The sequence below is a fragment of the Mustela putorius genome, unplaced genomic scaffold (genome assembly GCF_011764305.1).
Source record: "Mustela putorius furo isolate JIRA1106 unplaced genomic scaffold, ASM1176430v1.1 tig00000129_pilon_pilon_pilon, whole genome shotgun sequence".
Lineage (NCBI taxonomy): Eukaryota > Metazoa > Chordata > Mammalia > Carnivora > Mustelidae > Mustela > Mustela putorius.
Window position 1 is genome coordinate 9,268,847 of NW_025421290.1, and position 18,963 is coordinate 9,287,809.

Below are 18,963 nucleotides of genomic sequence, written 5' to 3' on the forward strand. Positions count from 1 at the left end.
AGCTACAGTTCTTACCAAGTGGATATGTGAATATTGATGAAACACACCACATCTCCAAAACTCCTGCATGAGCCTCACCGGTGACTCAGTGTTTGCTCATGAAGTGAAGGTTTCTCTTCATAACCCACCGTGCTTGAACACCACAATATTGTTTTAATTAGTCTTTTAATGTACAGTAAAATATTTGGCTTTGGTGGAAGGAGGACATTCTCTCTTATGTTGGAACTGTTTGGTTAAAAGGGCGTTTTTGTCTACAGAATTAATCTCCTGGGGTGTATATGCGTATCTGAACGCTTTTTAAGTAGTCTCCAATTCTTGCTCATTCATTCTATTGATCTACCCATCTGTAATTGTGTTTGTGTGTGCATGTGGTGTATATATACACACACACACGTGCGTGTGTGCACGGACACACACACATACACACACATAAGGTCTACTGGGAGAGCATAGATAATTGAAACCCTGAATAATCCCAACCTTTTATTTTACATTGTGTTTGATCCAACTTTGTCCCCAAACTTCTTTCTTTTCTTTTTTAAAGATTTTATTTATTTATTTGAGAGACAGAAGGGAGAGAGAGAGAGAGAGAGAGAGAGCACAAGCAGGGGGAGGGGCAGAGGGAGAAGCAGGTTCCCCGCTGAGCAGGGAGCCTGAGGTGGGGCTCTATCCCAGGACTCTGGGATCATGACTTGAGCTGAACGCAGATGCTTAACTGCCTAGCCAACGGGTGTGGCCCCCACCCCAAATTCTTTCAAGTAATATTCCCCCTTTCTTTGTGCATTGTAAAATTCAAAAGTAGTAAAATAGACTGCAGGAGGTTGGGCCCAATCAGGAGCACATGTGTACCTAAAATTGCGTGTGACTTGCTTATTAATCCATTGTATGTGTCTGAACCGCTTTTGGGGTGGGGGTGGGAGGGTGCTACTTTATTTTTCATTGCAGTAGATCTTGCCTTCAGTTCAGGGTTATATGAAGAAATAAAAAATAAGCTTGTAAAACAACAACAACAACAAATAGACTGCAGGAAGAAGTGGAGGAAACGAAGAAGACAGGTATTTCAAATGCTTGTTTTTTTATTGACTCAGGTTTGAATTTTGTGTCTGACAGACTAGTAGGACTTTCTGGAAACACAGATGAGCCAGTTTCTCATCATTCTTGCAGGCTGGGACAGAAGGTCAAATATTTAAAGTCAGTTTTTGGTGAATCTTATATATCTACGGTCCTTTGGACCATGAATATTTGGGAGCTGCTAATAGGAAAGTAGACATTGAGGAGCTATTTTCAGCTAAAGAAAAGAATGAGCAATATAGCTTATAACTCAGCCACTTTATTCTGATCCTGTCTTCTCTAACAATAGCTCCCTGCTCCGTGCTCTTAAAACACAAGTGCTAATATTACGAGAAATGAGTTACATGAAAAACAGTCTAATCTTTTCTAAAAGTGCTAAAAATACCAATCTGCAACCAAGAATGTTTAAACTCTCTTCCCTTTACAGATGATGCAGGATTGATTCTAGGCAAACACTGGATTTCAGAGGATGCCCTGAGGCATGGGCATGGGGGAGTGGGGGGGGGGGGGGGAGCATGGGGTTGGGAGAGATTGTTATTTATAGGAGTAAAGATCTTTAGACAACCATATTCAAAGTGAATGCCTTCTCACTCTCCCAGTGAGAGTCTCTAGAGATCCACACACCATTATTTTCCAGGTCATTGTTTGGAAGTGGCTGGTGGCAGGAAGGTTATCATGTTTTCTTTTTCTTATGAGAAAACCAAAAACTGAAATCTGAAATACAAGAGATTGCCTCCCAGACCAAGAACCTACTACTATGTCCCTGAGTACCTCTCTGCCACTGGGCACCTGCTTTTGCATTGCTGGTTCTTCCACGGTAACTCTTCCATCTGCTTATCCTTACCGGATCAATCTCTCCGAATGGGCCAAGGGAAACACTTTAATGTGACAGCCTTCAAGATTTGGTTAAGGGATCTTGTCTGGGACCTGAGATAGAGAGGACAGGAGGGGGAAATGAGCTGAAAAAATTCGAGGTAATACCGGGGTGGGGGGTGCTGTGGGACAGGTGCATGTGTGTCCAGAGAAGATGGAACATGTGTATCCAGAGTCCCATTGGGGCCATACTTCCTTGTCTTCTGCTCCTGGAGGGCGCATGCCTGGTCCTCCACCACCACTGATTCCTGTGTTGTGTCTGCCTGAAAATCTCACAAGCGAGTCTGGGGTCACTGTGTCTTTCTGCACCCAGTGATCTTTTCTTAGGTTTTGTGTGATTGTAGGATAAGAATTATTCAAGTGAGAAGTAACAGTGTTGGTCCTGTTACAACTGTCACTTTTTTTTTTTTTAAAGATTTGTATTTATTTATTTGACAGAGAGAGAGAGAGAGACACGGCAAGAGATAGAACACAAGTAGGAGGAGTGGGAGAAGGAAGAGCAGGGAGCCCAATGTGGGACTCGATCCCAGGACCCCGAGCTCAACGACTGAGCAACCCAGGCGCCCAACTGCCACATTTTCTATTTGGAAAAAAAGTTACTTCTCAAAATATAAAATTAATAACATGATGCCTGGCAAATCGGGCCTCAGAAGCTGCCACTCTTTTTTTTTTTTTTTTTTTTTTTTTAATGCATCTGCTATAATGTTGCTTCTTGCCAGTGGGGTGTAATTTCCAGTCTGTGACTGAGACTTGGATGGTGCACGTCTCTGGACTGTGTGGAGAGACCGTCTTTAGGTTTGTCATGTGAGGACTGAGGCCTTTTTAGTGTACGATTACTTTATGGTGTGGTTATTTTAAGGGAAAGTTAACTAAGCTGAAGTTGCTTAAATTTCACCACATGTGTTAACTATCCTTTCCTAAAAATTGAAAAGTAACAAGTTAAAATACGATCCAGAAGTCTCTGTTCCAGCACATTCTTTAGTTTAGAATGTTAAGGGGTGAAGAGTACTTAAAGTAACCAGTATCCCTGAGACTTAATGAAGCAGTTAATAGTTTTACTTTTTTTTTTTTTAACTTCAGAAGCTAGTTGCCATGTAAAGTAAAAAGACACCGCATGCTTTTAATATTTTCAGTTGACATTGCCAGTGAGAGTGTTGTTATTGTTAGATAATCATAATGGTATGTTCTGGAGGCTCTCCTCTGCTTCACCCGACACGCCCAACTCACTCACACCCAGCCAGCAGAGCCGCAGAAAAGAAGAATAAAGCAACGTCTTATTTGCTTTCAGAATTTGATTCTCTATTGTTTTGGAGACACGCTGGGATTTGCTCTTAAACGGCTATGATTTTCCTAATGTCCACCTAGACTTAGATTCATGTGTAAGAAGAACCAAGAAAACAAATGAACTGGTCGGGCTGCACTGCGCTGACCCTTCTCCCAGCGAGCCTTTGCTCAGCCTTACCGTGGGAGGACAGAGACGCCGGCCCCGGGCCCGGGGAGCAGAGTCAGGGCAGCAGGGGAGCCCCCGACATGGCCCTTTGCCTCCCCCAGCCTCAGGGTCCCCACCCACTCATGCTGGTTTTGAAAATTAGATGTGATGATGTTTACAAAGAGTTGCGGAGTTTTTGAAAAAGTACTCCACAGACTAAGTTAGGAACTAAGCCAGAGGCCAAGTAGGTAAAAGTTTGATTCTATGTGTGCATTGACCATTATATGTGGGGGACGCGGGTAATTTTGGAAAAGTTTTTAGTCGCTTTTCATGGGGCCTCAAGTGAAAAATAGGCAAGGAGACCAGTTCAGTTCAGCAGTTTAAGTTTAACCAAAGTGAGAATTGGAAATTTCCCCAAAGGCGAGCAGTAGAAGTAAGTTATGACAGACCACTGGTCCCAGTGATGGAAAGATTGATGGCCAACACAAGGTCCGGCTTAAGGAGAAACCCAGAGCTCTTGAAGAGAGCTATCATAATATACAACATTTTGGGGGCGCCTGGGTGGCTCAGCGGATTAAAGCCTCTGCCTTCAGCTCAGGTCATGATCTCAGGGTCCTGGGATCGAGCCCCGCATCCGGCTCTCTGATCAGCAGGGAGCCTGCTTCCTCTTTACTCTCTCTCTGCCTACTTGTGATCTCTGTCTGTCAAATAAATAAATAAAAATATTTTAAAAATATATACAACGTTTGGTTACAGGGCTGGCCTTACAGAGGGTGTGGGGGTAAATATTAAGGAACACACGTGAGGTGGGCAGTCCATGAAAGCGGTGTGTGATTGAGGGATCCACAGATGAAGAAGGAGCCGTGTTCTCATCCCACAACATGGCCGGCTGCTCAGGGTCATGGGGAGTCTGCCGTGTGCATGGAAGAAGGTCGAAGTGTGAGTTCATCAGGGAGAAAAGTCCAGAAGTTGGGCTTACTCCCAGCACTCAGAAGGCTGCAGAAGCCGCTGGGGCTCTCTGGGTTCCATGTCCTCCTCCTTTTGCTACCGTTTCCTTCTGTTTGCTTTCTTCTGTGGCCTCTCCATCTCCCCAGACCGGGTCTGTACAAGAGGGAGTCACAGAAAAACAAAGTAAGGTAGTTTGTCAGGGGCTGTTGGTTGCTGGTAGCAACAGTCGCCAAGTGACACGCACACACCATATCTGGGTCCCCGACTTAATCAGCACACAGCCCATTGAAGGCTCGGCTTGTGAGCCTGACATTCCCCAATTCCTGGTAACCCTGGTGGCATTAATACTTACTAATCATCAGTTGTATTTTAAGCATTTACTTTTGTTCCCAGAAATATTTAAGATGGAGTTTCTCAGCACGTAATCAAGCTCCTGTGGTGGGTCTCTGTACTCCGGCCGTGGCTGCCTTCCTAAAAAGATAAATAAAAGGGGCGCCTGGGTGGCTCAGTGGGTTGAGCCTCTGCCTTTGGCTCAGGTCATGGTCTCACAGACCTGGGATCAAGCCCCACATAGGACTCTCTGCTCGGCAGGGGGCCTGCTTCTCTTCTTCTCTCTCTCTGCCTGCCTCTCTGCCTACTTGTGATCTCTCTCTCTGTCCAATAAATAAATAAAATAAAAAAAAAAGATAAATAAAAAAGGTAATGGAATGGGGAATGAACATGGGCCAAATTAAAGCATCAAAGGAAATAAATTAAGACCAAATCCCTACTCTGCTGACAATACGGCCGGTTGTCTTTCGGGCGTTCAGTGACTCGTGTCGAGCCCTGATGCCTCATACAGAGGCCTGGTGGGAAGGAAGGAAATGAACGAAGAAGGAAAACCACTGTGTTCAGCATTGCTGGCTACCTGGATAACCAGCCCTGGGTTCTCTGCACCTGTTTCCTTCCCTCCGGTACTGATCAGACATGGGCCCTCTTGGGGAAGCTGTGTCCCCCGCCAGCACCTGGCCTGGTTCTCCAGGGATGGAGGGGTGTTCTGATGCTCTGGCCTTCGTGGGCTTAAGCTCCAGGACATGGAGGGAGGGCTGTCATCGCTCGGAGTCACAGAGTCCTTTCCTTTCTGAGGACCCCTGATGGGAATGGGATAGCAGGGAGCCAGCCACTAATTCCAGGGAGTCTTATAGGCTTGGGCTAAGACCCAGGCACAAGTGATTTTAAGATAGGACAGAGTCGGAGGCCCAGGACCACATCGGGGTTCAGGGAGAGTCAGGGGAACCCTTAGTTCTGTCTGGGAAGCCGGCAAGGGTGGTGGTGACAGCTGAGCCTATCAGTCACACGGGATTCCTAAGTTCTTTACTATACAGGCTTGTGCAGAGATACAAGAGTGCTCGAGGGAGGCTAGTGGGGAATCCAGAACGACTCTTCTCTGTCAGATGCAGAAAATTCCACGACTCTGGCCTTGAGGATCACATCTCCGCCTGATTTATTCATCACCCAGAGCCCACCACACACACAAACTTATCTTCCCAACAGAGCTCCAGAAACACTCATCTAGCTGCATACTTTTAATCAGAAAATTTCGATGACTTATTGCAGATTGCCTGTCTCGTGAAGAGGGGGGAGAAGATGGCACAGGAGTCTTTTTGAAAGGATCGTTTAAGTGATCATTTGAGCCCCAAAGAAATCACCTTTTGATTATTTAAGACAAAAGGCTCTTTCAAGCCAGCTGATTAAAGTGTGAATTATTCCACACCGGAGAACTGGAGGCAGGTCTCCAGGTACAGGCAGGTGGGCACAATCTTTTAGTGAGTGGCAGATACATGAGGTCTTCTGTATGCAATCCCTGAGGCCAGGAGACTTACCAAGAAGGGATTTTTAAAAATCTTGTCATTTCAAACTCCAGGCAAAATATTGGCATGGAAAAGAGTTTTCCAAAGTCAACCCATCATTGGCTCAGATAGTCGTAGAAAATCAGGAGTCAAAAAAAAATTAGAAGATAGAGACTTTCAGTCAGGCCTGGTTTTAATTTACATGTGGTTATTCTAACTAGTCAGACAAGCATACCCTCCCCCCGCCCCCACGAATACCTTGTCCCAAGGCATAAATTACTCACCCGTTAGAGACGAATTAACGTTTTGTTTTTTTTTTTTAAGGGTTCCACCTTAAGGGTCATTAATTTAGCAAATTAACTGACATTCCTAGAAAAGCTCCATGGCTTGTGCCTGTAAATATTTACCCAGTGAGAGACACTTCAAATGGCACCCCAAAATCACTGGTCCACTTCCAAAGGGTGAGCAGTTTACTTTCAGGAAATGGATTACTCACTTGTGGAATCAGACCAACACCCAGGCTGCTCAGTTTCAACAGACTTTAAAATGCAAAAGGCAACTTTCCTACCTCAAACGTCCAAAAAGCTATTCCAGAAGGGATGGAGAGGGGCGAGTGTGTCAAACCCAGGGAGGCTGGTTCAGCTTATGGGGTGAACACCATGATGGCAGCTTCAGACTGGTGGTGGGTGGCTGCCAAGGGACACCCCCAAGTGCCTGGAGAGAGATGCCTCCTGGGCCTGCCCTGTTTCCGTTTGCCAAACACAAGCATAGCGAGGAAAATCTGTGGAAAGGCCTGAGAGTGTTCAGCTGACTTGTTGCCCCACCTCAGGTCCCCCCATCTGCCCCCGCCCCCCTCCCCTCTGCAGTTAGAGGAGTATGGCCGGGAAGCTGTGAGGGTCTAGAAGTCCTATTATCTAAAGATTATTAGAAGGGACTGGGGGTTTGGAGCCTGAAAAAAGAAAATTCAGGGGACATAGCTATGTCATGAAAGGGGGAATAGAACTTTTTAGTATTTCTGATTGGAGTGAAATGTACATGAAATATGGCATTTTGATCATTTTTCAGTGTATGGTTCCATTATCTTAAAAAAATTTTTTTTATTTGATAGAGATCACAAGTAAGCAGAGAGGCAGGCAGAGAGAGAGAGGAGGAAGCAGGCTCCCTGCTGAGCAGAGAGCCCAATGTGAGACTCGATCCCAGGATCCTGAGATCACGACCAGAACCAAAGGCAGAGGCTTAACCCACTGAGCCAGGTGCCCATATGGTTCCATTATCTTATATTCCCACTGTATTCCCCTCACCATCCATTTACAAAACTTTGTCATCATCCCAAAAAGAAACTATTCACACATTGAACAGCATCTTCCCCCCCTCCCCTCAACCCCTGATAACCACCATTCTACTTTCTGTCTCTTTGAATTTGCCTACTCTAGGTATTCATACAAAGGAATCCTATGATATTTGTCCTTTTGTGTCTGGCTTCCTTTATTCAGCATAATGTTTTTGATTTTTATCCATGTTGTAGCATGTGTTAGAATTTCATACCTTTTAAAGACTGAATAGTATCCCATGGTGTGTGTATACCGTACTTTGTATATCTGTTCATCTGTCTATGGACATTGGGGTTGCTTCTGGTTATTGTGAATAAGGCTGCTATGAACACGGGTGTGTAAGTGTCTCTAGATTTATTCTTTGTGGTTTCAGAAAAATGACCTTTGTTGAATGGAAAGAAGTTGCAGAGAGCCCGATGATAGCTTTAATAATCTTAGCTCCCCTTGATGGTGGCTAGGGAGGAGCTTGGCCCTGGTGACCGCTGGGGAGGAATCATGGGATGAGACCCCCACAGCTAGTAAAGAAGGAGCCAGAGAATCTCTGAGGGCCTTTCCATCTCCAGAATTCTGTGATTCTCAGGTAGATGGAGTGAGCATCCTAAGGGAACCATCTAGAAGGAAATGAAAGTGGTATTAGATCAACTTCCCTCCCTTCCCAGCTCCCTGCCTCCAGGAGAAATAGGAGAAATGGGATGGTAAATTATGTACCAGTCAGGAGAGTGACTTGTGGAACAGTCTCTGGCTGGGATTTGAGATCAGAGACAGATGATACTGTAAAGTTCAGAGGCTCTGCTCACTCTTGGGGAGAACTTCCCAGAGCTGCTTAGAAAACTTACTTGCACAGTAGCAGCCCAGGCTGAGGGGTGGGAGGTGAAGTCCAAGGTTCTCAGCACAGTGCCCTCATGTGTATCCAGAGAGGAGAGAGGACGGCCGCCTCTGGGAGACCTGGCTGAGCCCTACCTCCTTGGTTATGCTGGGTCCAGGACAGGGAGTTAGAGAAGATGGGGAATGCTGGGCCAGGGAATGTTCAGGAGAGAATGTCTACTGAGGTGGGGATATCCTGAGATCCAGCACAATTAGCTCCATTCTGTCACAGTTGGGGGTTTTCTTATCATTAGCGAGGGAGGCCTAGCCAGAGAATTCCAGTATTCCAGAGTGAGTTTAATTGTGGGTGATTTCATTCTGCCCTTTTTATGTTGAAGCCAGAGGCTTGCGTCATATAACAGTGAATTCAGGGAGATTTTTATTTGCATGTGAATCATAGCTTTTCCAGCTGAATGTCACTTACTTGGAATTTTTGTCTGATTTTGTTTTTGTTTTTGTCTCTTGGTGTTTTTCCATCAGGCTCTTTGGCTAACCAGAAAAAAAAAAAAAAAAAATAGAGGAAGGGCTCAATCTGACTGAGCAGGGTTTGAGTTGGCAACTCAAAAAGGAGAGTATTATGAATGTGAAAAAAAAAAAAAGAAAACGGATGCTTTATTTTGCTTTGAGGGAGGGAGCGAGGCCAAGTCAAATTGAGAGCTCTAATTTGGGAATGGTGTTATTACAGGTCACTGGGAGTTGGTTATGCTCTAAATTGGGAGGCCAGTCACATGAGGAGGCAGCAAAGACGGATCACATGGGGGACGGTTGGGGCCCTTTTACAATGAACTTTTATTTTATTTACTACACAGTCGAAATGTACCTCTGTCCCGTTGAGAAACCAAGTCACCTCACTGGCTGGTGAACAGTCCGTGTTTGGGCCCATCAGTGGTTCTCTTAGTGAGCTGGTTCTTCCGGTGTGTATGTTTTCTGGGGCTTTATTTAGGTGCTGGAATGTGTTCAGTGATTAGTGGAACAAATCATGTGCTAAAGGCTCTATGTCTGCTCTTCACCTTTGCCTACGGGTCTTACTGGGAGGGGCTCGCATCCTTCTGTTCCAAAGGCCCTTCTCTTCTTAGATCTCAAGGTTAAGACATTCTGATAGCTTCATATATATTTCTATCTGTGCGGGTGTATGTAACTGTATTGAGGTGATGATTTCTACTTATTAGATCATCTTTCATATTCTGTTACTATTCCTCTCAGCTTGCAAAAAAGAAACCAAAAAAGATGGGCCCTGCCCACCATGGGCAGTTAGGAACAAAGTATTCTTCTACTCAAAACTGCAGATTTCTGATGTCTTTGGTGTCCCGGAGATGATCTGGAAAGGATGTGGGTGGTAAGCCGCTGAGTTTTCTTGGAGAATCGAAGTTGGCTTTTTTTTTTTTTTTTTTAATGTAGAAAACCTGAGTTAGCTAGCTGTGTTTGAAGTAAAAACAAAAATATGGCCCTAGAAGGGTATCTAGAATTGAACGTCCCGTGCAAACAAATTGTGCTCATGGTCCTAAATGGGGTGCGTTACTAAGTCCATGACACACAGAGTCTGCTGGTGCTTCCAAAGCATGCGGACCGGCGATGCTTGTGATCAAGGTTAGGAATAGAAGGTGTGTGGAAACTTTCTATAAAAGGCAGCCGGGGCCCCTGGACTGGTGTGGATGAGTGATCAGGAAACTCTGGCACTGTTCACAGTCCTACCAGAGCATGGCTGCGTGACCTTGGATGAGCGTCTCTGTGCCTCAGTTTCCCCAAAGCATCATATTGGTTTTGAGAGGGGACAATGAGGGGTTCCAGAGATGTGTATGAAGTGTGAGATGTTACTGGTAAATGGAGGGAGCGTGGTGTCCCCTGGTGTCACGGGAACTGGAACCAGGGCCATGTATCCTCAAACACGGCTGGGCCGCCACTCTCTCCTCCAGCGTTGCCCGCAGTGGGGGATGCCTCTGACATCACAATACCCAGCTGGACACTCAATAATGAGGAGCCGTGCCTAGGGGCCACCAGAGGAGGGGAGAAGAGGAGGAGGACAAAGTGGAGAGGGAGGAGATGGAGCAATCCCTTATGTGATCATTCCATCAACTCACAGCTTTTCACCTAACATCCGGTTCAACTGTAATGTGGTCAGCTCCATATCACCTGTACAGCGTCTGTGCCCTCTCCCTCAAACTCAGCAAAATCTTACGGTCCTCTAATCAAGAGAGTTTTGCTCCTGTTGCTGCATGTCTCGTGGTTCACCGTCAGACCTGTGAGTTGATACTTCTTCACCAAAGGGCTCTCCGGAGCAACCGTCTAGAGGTAACGCTTCCCAGGCCCCCCTCCAGCCTTCTGGGAGCAGCAGAGAACTCCGTGCGGGGGAGGGGGGGGGGGGGACAATGGGGAAGTGGTTTGGGAGTGGGCGGTTCTGTGGGAAAGATGCTTTAAACCGGAAATTCTCACCTTCATTTTATCGAGAGCCGTAACCCCAGGCCTGGAGAGACTGTACTGTTCTGACAGGTCCCTGCAAACTCAGGGGAGGTGGGTTATGGCCTCCCTGTCTAGTGCTCACTCTTTTTCACTAGCACGGTTGCTTATGGATGGAAAACTGGAGAGATCACCCCTGTCCTAGAAATATGATGACATCTCGCTTGCTTATTTGTTGATGACTTTTTAAAAATTCAACAGCTTCCTCTTAAAAATAGGTCCCTGCCCTCCCCCCTCTCTTTGTATTGATTCCTCTTAGCTCCTCTCCTTGTAGGCAATTATTTTTCCTACCTGGTTACACATCAGGCCTAAGCTGCTCATCGTCCCAAAGCTGGAAATTGGAGGCCTTGATTTTCTCCTAGCTCCTTTGACCTGTGGTTCTCAAACCTAAGCCTGGATCCAGATCACCTGAAGGGGTTTTTAAACAGTTTCTGATTCCGTAGATCTAGGACGGGGTTCCAGAATTTGCATTTCTTACCAGCTGCCAGGTATGTGTGTATGGTGGTGGTGGGGGGGGGGTGTTACACTTTAGAACCAGTGTCTTAGGCCTTTTCAGCTCTCCTGTCCTCTCTTCCTCCCCTTCCCAAGTCTGTAGGAGAGGAGTCCATGGAGCATTTTCCTTAGATGATGGTAACTATCACTGACAATTACACACCATTTACGATGGGCCAGATAGTGGTCCCTTGCTTTACACAGATTAGAGAATTCAAACATCCTGACGATCCTATGATGTATCCCATTTTCCAGATGAGGAAACCGAAGTGTACCGAGTGGTTATGTAAATTGCCCAAAGTCACACAGCTAACCAAACGGAAGATCAGGATTCAAGATTCCATCCCATACAAGACGGCCATTACCTTTCTTTCCCTTTTCCTCAAACCACTTAGAGCATCTGATGTGCCTACAGTCCTTGGAAGTGAATACCTCAGAAGGGAGCCGCAAGGCAAACTGAGCCCATCTTAGGTACCTGTAACCTGTGTCTTAGGGTCTGAGTTTCCAGACAGTTGGGCTCCCATCTGTGTGTGTGTGTGTGTGTGTGTGTGTGTGTGTGTAGGTTGGTGGGAGGTGGCTGTTTGAGAGCCGACTGAGACTCAGAGATCCTCTGGAGGGACGAAAGTGAAGATTCTGGGAGCATCCACCTCTGAAAGGAGGCCAGAACTCCCCTTCTGCTGAGTCCAGTATCCTCTCATGATTCTGCCCCGGTGCAGAGGTTTCCATTGTTAACACTGAGCACCCTAACCAGAGACAGACAAAGCTGAGAAGGGAACTGATCTGCTTTGTCATCGGCTGTGATAGAAGAACACATGGATCTTTTATCCAGTCTGGTCCAGCAAGCCTGTGTGATCAGCACTGACCTAGACAAACATTAGAAGACACATCAGGGGAGGCACTGTCCCTGCCCTCCGGGAGCCAGCACTCTCACCGAGGAGAGTGTCACACAAGTGCGTATGTCATTGAGCTGGTCTGTGCAGTACAGAAAGGCAGTGAGGGCCAGAGGAGATCAAAGGGATTCGAGGGAGTTGGCAGATTCTTAAACCATGTCATGGATGATGATGGGGGTCAGGAGGCCCAAGGTTTAGATGTATACAGGCATTTCTGCAGCAGAGTAATAAAAAATGTTCTCTTTTAAGATTTGAACAGCCAAAGTTGTCTCCATTGGTGTAGTGGTGATCAATTAAGCTTTTATGTGTTTTTCCAGTAAACAGTGTTGGATGCTGGTTGGAGGTCTGCTGGAGGCTCTGGTGTTATTTTAGAAAATGGATTCTATTCCTTACAGAGTTGCCAGTTGGCTCTATAATTGAAGACCTTCTTAAAGTATTTTATCTACCTCTCTGCTCTGATTCTCTCCAAATTCTTTGTATTGCAGACATTTCTATGGGGTATAAAACTTTTCCCATGGTTATCTCTGAGCCTGCACACCCCATCGAAGAGGACAGATCCTAACAGTCACCATCTACATTGGAGTAGATGATAAAGATAAAGACCCAAGAGCTTAATAAATACACCTACCCTTAATGGTGGTGACGTAAAGGTAGATTAAAACAAAATAGGCTGCTGTGGTCACTCCCAGCTCTGGACCAATGTTGCCTAAGTCTTCCTGCTGTCTTTGGGTCTTCCTTTGGTTTAGAATTCCAGACAGCACGTTTGAGGCTCAAGAAGGTTAAGTGAGAGGACTTCATAATCTTTCTGTGAGCTCTGAGCTCTTGTCTCTTCCGGCAGTATTCCCACAAAGTCTACTCAAGCAAAGGGTCCTCAGCTGGTCCGCGCTCCTTCTTCTGGTCCAGCCAGTGGCTGATGGGCCTATTAACTTCACGGTGGGATGCCCAGAAGGAGAGAAACAGCCTTGGCCACTCTCATTTCTGGTTGCAGAGTTTTATCCCTTGCCATTGTCCTTCCTGCTCGTCTTCTTATCCCGCTGCCTCAGAGGGCTTTAGAAATTAAAAAGGACCTCCCCTATTCAAAAAATCTGTGAAAGCTTGTTCTGATTTCATCAACAGACCTACCAACCTGAACACAAGTTTGGTACACAGATAACAGGTGAACATAAGCTGCTTACCTTTGCATAAATTCTTGGATTTGGCTAATAGCTCAAGAGAACCCCAGAAAAGGAGGCATACCTCTCACTCCCTCTATGAGGCTATACCTAGTAAGGGCAAGTGAGTGAGATTGGGAACATTCTAGGGTTGCTCACCCAACTCTGTCCTTGTACAGAGTTGGACAAGGGCCCTTCTTTTCAAATACAGTGACAGTTAATTTGTGACCATGGATTCGAATATCTCCCCTCCACAAAATCGTCCATTCTCTCCTCCGTGGAATAACTTGCACATGTATTTCAGATTTCATACCTAAATGAGGGATATATAAGTCTTACTACCAACTTTGCTGGCACGTCTGTTTTGGGGGTGTATGTACGCTGTTCCTTGGTGACAGTGTTTACACACATCACAGGGTTCTTACATTCACACTTACACTTTGGATTCCCATCTCTGAAGATGGGAAATTTTGTCTAGAAGTTTTAAGCAACTTCCACATTTTAGAACGCGTGGGACCCAGTGACTTAATGATCCAGACTCCTTTAAAGATGTAGAATGACTCCCTGTTGTCAGAGGTAAAACAGCTCTTCCCAGACTTTGTGAGGTTTGTAAACCTGTTGTGGGAAGTGGCTCTTGTTCAGCTTGGTCTATTTGGTCCAGCACAAACTATTCTTTGGAGACTTGACCTGTTTATATTCCTCCCAAGGCACTCCTTATTGACTCCCATCTGGACATTGCCAAGGATTTGGGTCTTGGGAGTTCTTCACTAACAAATATGTTTGCAGTTAGGCTACCTGGACAGCAGGGTGCTGCTTGCAAGGTTCTCATTTCTAGTGCTTCTCCTCGAAGAAGGCCCAAATCTAAGTGTTGTAGTGCAAAGCATGGTTTTCTCCTCTGCAAGGTCAGTGTCAGGATTGCTAATTCATTATTTTGAAATACTATTGGAGACTCATTTTGTGGTATGTGGGGTTTTGTTGCTGGTGGTCTGGGAGGAGATGGTACTGAAGATTAGTGAGTGGGAAAGCTTCCTGCTTTTGGAACATTTATAGCCTCTCCTCTGAGGGGTTTCTGATATAAAAAAATAGCCGAATGTGGTTTATAAGGATTTGTCTTGTATGTGTTGGGAGTAAGGTAACATTTTCTTCATCTCTAATTTATATGACTCTTAGGAGACCCTTTCCTGTGAGGTTTTATTAGAACATAATTACTCATGGCCAAAAAATTTGGATATACAATAGTCTTAACACAATCCTATTGGCAATGGTTTTCTTTCTTTCTTCAACAGATGTTTGCCAAAGAGTCATATTAAATACATCTAATTCTGCTGTCTCAGCCTAACGATACTTTATCATGAAGATTACTTTAATTGGTGTCAGTTATAATCAAGAAAAGCACCCATTATGCTTTTGTTTTCTAGCACGTAGGGAAATTTTCCATCCTAACAGAATCCTGAGAGGGGAATGAACTAAAGATTTTGAAAAATAAGTTCATCATTTTATTTTCTTCTTTTACATGTTCCTATTTTTATTTGATATTAAAGCTAGAAATAATCAGAATTCTGCAGAATCAAATGAGAAATGGGTGACCAAACAGTTTTGGGGTGACATTTTGTACCCACTATAGTCTGCAGGTCACCCACTCTGTCAGTCTTAATTTACAAGAAATTTCTAGGAAATGCTAAAGATTTTGAGTAAGAAATCCCAAAGTCTAATAAACCACTATCAAACAAAATGCCTGGGGACAACTTTATATAGCCATTATAAAATGTGATTAATAAGGAAATGAGAATGGATGGGAAAATGGAGTTATCACCACTACCCTCATAGAGCCTTTGTCTAGTGGAGGAAGACAGAAAATAGGTATCATCCATACCAGGTCACATGATGAATGGTAGGGAGGAAAATAAAGCAGGGCATGGGGGATAAGGAAGTGTAGGGTGAGGCAGTGATGTGGGAAATTTAAAATACTGTGGATATAAAAGTTCTCATCAAGAAGGGCAACATTTAAGCAAAGACAGAACTGGGGGGGCTAGATGTGGATCTGGAGATAACAGCAGCCTAGACAGGAAGCAGCAAGAGCAAAGGTTGGGGGGTAGGCACGTATCTGACATGTTGAAGAAACAGCAAGAAAGCCAGAATGGACTGAGAAGAATGAGAGACCAGTAGTCCAGTCTAGGGCTGTATCACAGAGGGCCTAATCGCTGTTGTATGGCTTTTACTTAGAGTAAGGAGAGAAGCCATTGGAAAGTTCGATCAGAGAAGTGACATGACCTATATTCTAGTATAAAAAGGATTGTTCTGATGGTTATGTTGTTTATGGGTCAGGGGGTGGATGGTAAGAGGTAGTCAGAATCTGGGTACATTTTGAAAATTTGGTGCACAGGATTGCTAACAGGCGAAATACGGGATGTAAGAAAGAGCAGTCAAGGATACTCGAAGCCTTCAGCCTGAGCTGCTGGACAGATGGAAGAGCCATTGCTGAGATAGAGAAGAGGACCAAAGGAGCAGATCTTGTGAGAGTGATGGGGGAGCTCATTTTGGGAAAGACTAACTTAGGAGATCATCTGAGTGGAGACATAGAAGATGCAATTGAATGTGTGGGTCGGGAGCACAGAGTGAGACCTGGGGTGGAGATACAAATGTGGGAGTTGTTTATACAGATGTGAGGTCAGAATGGAGGCAAGTGGTCAGAGGAGCTGGCTGGCTTTGTGCATCCTCTGGGAATGAGCAGTCTCAGTCCTACAAAAGTTAGCCATAGCCAGGAAGAGGTCAGAAACCTGGATGTGAATCCCAGCTTGAGCTCTTGGCTGAGATCTCAGAACTAGTTTACTATTGGACTGGGTCCTTCAGCTATGCCAGTGCCCAGGACGAAACGTGACTAAGATGGAAAGGCCCCATTGAAGAGATGACCAGATCACTCTGCAGTGGTAAGTGGATCATTATAGGTATTTTGGGAGTCAGGGGTACCTTTTGAAGATGGTCAGGTGTCTTTGAGTGTCCAACAGCTAATGACCTTCATGGTCTCAGAGAAAACTCTAGTTTTGGGCTGTGAAGTCTGCTACACAAATCCCTTTCTTTTCTAGTGAATTCTAGAGACAGTAGCATTTTTGAGTGATTTTTTTTTCTTTTTACCAAATAATGTGAAGCCCTAATTAGTTAACAAGTAAGCTATATTAGTTAACTATTGCTGTGTAACGGATTACCCCAAAACCCAATATCTTCACACAGTATTTCCCTTGCAGTTTTCCAAGGGTCCGAAATTTGAGACAACCTCGCTGGGCAGTATTGGCTTAAGGTCTCTCGCAAGATACTGATTAGAGCTGGAGAATCCATTTCCAAGGTAGCTCACTCACATCGCTGTCAAGCTGATGCTGGCTATTAGCCAGAAGGCCTGATTTCCCACCACTCAGGCCTCTCCCAGGGCTGCCTGAAAGTCTTCATAGCTGATGTAGCTACCTTCCCGCAGAGTGAGTGAGCCAAGAGAGGAAGGTGGGAACTACAGTATCTTTTATGACCTAATCTCATAACACCTTACCACACTCATTGGCCACATAGACCTGTTTGGATTCAGTGTGGGAGGAGAGTACACAAGGGTGTGACTACCAAGAGGAGTCAATGGGAGCCAGCTGAGAAGCTGGCAGTCACCCTTCTTGAAAACAGAGAAGGTTTCTGTCTACTCAGCCCTTTGTATCTGCTCGAAGCACCACTTGTAACAAGAGGAACTCAGTAACTACAGTCTGCCCAGGTCCCCCATAACATCTAGTCTAATCCTTATGTTTTTCGGGGCTTCACCAAATCACGGGACTGTTTCTCCAGTCATTTCTAGCTCAAGAAGTTATCTTGGGAGACAGTAAGCAAGTGTCAGTGCCAATACAAGAATCCCACCGTTTTCCATGTTGGTATTTGCCATTTTTAGGTGCCCTGTCAGCTCACACCCCTACCAAATGCATAGTGTGTGCTCTCTGTCCTTGAGTTGTGCAGAGTTGCACTTCATTTAGAAGGTTTTATTATACGATGTGTCTAGGATTGAGTTTGTCATATAGAGAGAATTTGACCATTTAAGATCCCCTTGTATTCCTGCCTTTTAGTGCATTTATTTGAACAGTACTTCTTATATGTGTGCACTTACTTTCCAGCCATCTCTCACATAAGCTAATTACCTAAATATAGTTGTGAGAAACCCTTTTATAGTAAATGTTATTAAACAGAAAACAAGGGTATAATAAAATAGCAATTTAAGGGTAATTTACTAACAACTGGAACACTTAAGTATTGACATACCATTGGGTAGTAATATTACCAGACTTGGTATTTAAACACAATCTTTGTCACTCTAAGAATCATTAGGACAGTTTCCTAATCCTCATGGTCTTTTATTATAGTTCCGTTAGGAATTTTTTTACTACTCTTATGTCACTTATAAATCATCAACTTTTACCCACTTAAAACATCTAGCAAATAATATCTTTGCTCCTTATCTAGAGAAAATATTCAGAGAGAGTAATGGAGGTGAGTTTGCACCATTGAACCTTGCCATTCTTGGACCTCTGTAATCCAGAGTGTCTACTGAAGAGAGTGATATTGGGGTATATGGTAACAGAAACTGCATCACAAAAATGATTGACTAATTTAAACTTTCAAGATTCCTAAATCTTCCCCAGTGAGGAGAATCCATTGAATATACATCTCAGTAAAAGCTCCTTGCTCTCTGGAAGATGGCACAGATGCCACCAAAGAAGACCAATGGACAGGTGGGCAGGACCCAGAATTCATGTCCCAAGTTCCCACCTAAAGGACCTGGCTCCCATTTTGAGGTAGAGATGCTTACTCTCATCAGTGTCCTGGGGATGTTCACCCTGAGAGACTGACTCAGTACTAATGAGGAAGCAGGGAAGTAAACCCCACAATGCTGGCTTATTAATTTGCTATGAGGAGCCATCACCAGAGGGACCAGATGTACTCAAAGTCTATATACTGTGAACAGGAAGGCAGCTTCCACAGAAAACCAAATCACAACCAGAAACCATTAAATCGCCCTGAAAAATCATCATCACAGAATCTAGAAATACCTTAAATCTGTGTGATCAGTTCATTCTTTCCCTAAAGACACTGGAAGATTAGTCACTGTCCGAAAGTTGTTGACGAATGGATAATCAGGATGAAGGAGGCTGAGGTGAATGTTCAAGGGCACCAGTTGGCTTCATGAGTAGATCTCAGAATCTGAAGGAGTGAACTGCTCAAAGCCAAGTGGCTAACACTTCCATTTTTCTAGAGGAAAACTCTTGAAGAGATATATTGTTTTTTTTGGGTCACATAACAAATAACCCAGAACTTAGTGGCTAAAATAACAGTTAACATGTTACCACATGCAGTTTCTGTGGATCAGGAATATGAGTGTTTCTGGCTCAGGGTCTCCCAAATGTTGTCTGGAGTGTGGTCATCTGAAGGCTCAATGGGCTGGGAGTTCTGCTTCCAAGATGGTTCCCTCACAGGGCTAGCAAATCACTGTTGCCTGTTGGCAGGAAGACTCAGTCCCTCACTATCAAGACCCTTCTCCCTGGGCACCTGGGTGGCTCAGCAGGTTAAGCCTCTGCCTTCGGCTAAGGTCACAATCTCAGAGGCCTGGGATGG

At 44.8% G+C, this 18,963-nt stretch overlaps 1 protein-coding gene across 4 annotated transcripts in view; it reads left to right on the forward strand.

Moving 5' to 3' along the window:
• The window catches only part of SAMD4A (sterile alpha motif domain containing 4A), a 208,373-nt gene that overhangs the window by 99,447 nt on the left and 89,963 nt on the right, over positions 1-18,963 (forward strand). The window contains exon 1 of one of the 4 annotated variants that reach the window (XM_013056371.2): positions 10,301-10,634. The exons of 2 other annotated variants lie outside the window; for them this stretch is intronic. The gene's annotated coding sequence lies outside the window, so the exon portion shown is untranslated. Of the gene's footprint in view, positions 1-10,300; positions 10,635-18,963 lie in introns of those variants that run through there. One more of the 4 variants, XM_013056377.2, reaches the window with a different exon arrangement.